Here is a 1,868-nt window from a genome sequence, read left to right on the forward strand (position 1 = left end):
GTGAATACGCTAACGCACCTAACATGTAGCGTCTCACAACAATGTTTTAGACTATGTCTGAAGACCTTCTCTACTCACTTCATAGAACACTATATAGAGCGTTTCCCACTTTCTAGTGCAGTCTGAATCTACAATTCCAAAATCAAGAGCCCTAGAAATCTCCCAGAAGTCTATGCTCACTAGATTAAGTTTCCCTTTTTAAATTGGTGACGTCAGACTCGCCATAAAAAAAGGAAAAAAAATAAGTAGTGAGCATGATGTACTGGTTTTTTAAGTGCACTAAATAGTTTTCGGGTTTTTCAATAGTTAGGGTGGGAATTTGGACGGCGGGAATGAAGTTTGACTGACATATAAACGTATCTCTCCCAGTGATCCTAATGCTTTGGTGCCCTTATTTATGACTAAAGTTAAAAATAAACCATTCATTGACGGTGGGTCTTATAATTCGGTGCCCCTAAAGTGCAGAAAATATGGTAACTATCTTTATTTCACAAATCTTCTATTCGAATCTTATTTGAGTTAAAGTTTACTTTGTCTTTTTGATCCTTGATTGTTCTCTTTACTTTACACTAACCCTGTATAAACAGTGACATCATCAAGTTGTCTCTTCCTTAAGGAAAAATGGCCGAAGGAGCAAATACTTCTGCGACGTGTCATGTGATCTGCACTCCAATTCTGCGGAGTGATAATATATCGATGGGAATGCCATTAAAAACAGTTTCAAGCTCCTCCTGGATTCATTTGCGCTGACCCAGAATGCAGTATTTTCTTAACACAAGCAGCAGGCCGCTTTGATGTTATCTCCCTATCCAAACAGCGCAGCGCCGGCTGCCCCCGCCCCGCCTGTGGCCGCGGAGGACGGCGGCGATTAATCACCGAGAAGCCTGCAAAGAGCGCGCCCATAAATCGCCTCGGCGCTCCTTAAAACAGGAGAGTCCCAGGGCGCAGCGCCGTCATTTATCACCACTCTCCCCTCCGGATGAGGGGTAAATAAAACTCTGAATATGAAGCGGGAGGGGGGGGCTTGTGATGTAATGGTAAATAAACCACAGCGTTTTTCTGCGAGCAGTCATCAATTTACTCACCGTGATGAAACATTTCGCATGGACACTGCATTCAGATAAATAAATATTAGTTTGAATTCAAATGACTGCTTTGAACATATTGCTGATAAAAAGAAAAAATAGAAAAATTACTGCACATTTACCTGAAACTTTTTTTCTTAAAGGAAAAGAAAAATAATTAATAAAACTTTGATAATAAATATTAAAAATCCTGATTTTGATTCATTTTTGTCATCTTGATGGCATAACTACGGTGTCCCTGAAGTACAAATCATATCAACGTATTACTCCAGATCATATTATTTTATTGTTATTTATGGCCTGATGTTATCTTGAGCTTATTTCTAACTTGTATGATTTTGACAAATATAGTCTTATGTAGAGTAAAATATTGACAGTTTTTTAAGGTTTAAGTTGATTCATTCTGGAATAATATTCCTGCCTGTTTTTTATTCACAGTAATGTTAAAAGTTACGCTTTTAAAGTCTTAAAAATTTAGGTTTAGAGTGTTCAATAAATGTTTATCCTGTTCGGCCCATGAGCTAAGTTGTGTTTTGGATTTTTGCCACCTTTGCGATTGAGTTTGACACCCTTGATATAGTGTGTTTGCCATTTTCCAGTGCTGTCCAAATCTACTAATTCCAAAATCAAGTGCCCAAGAAATTTCCCAGAAGTCTTTGCAAAAAGCTAGTGTGCATCGATGTTCACTACATAAGCGAAAATAGATCACAATGCATTACAATCGAACAATTTCGACAAAAAAAGGTGTTTAAATGTAATCTTTGAATAAAACATCCACATTTT

Source organism: Oryzias melastigma, linkage group LG20 (genome assembly GCF_002922805.2).
Source record: "Oryzias melastigma strain HK-1 linkage group LG20, ASM292280v2, whole genome shotgun sequence".
In the NCBI taxonomy this organism is placed as follows: domain Eukaryota; kingdom Metazoa; phylum Chordata; class Actinopteri; order Beloniformes; family Adrianichthyidae; genus Oryzias; species Oryzias melastigma.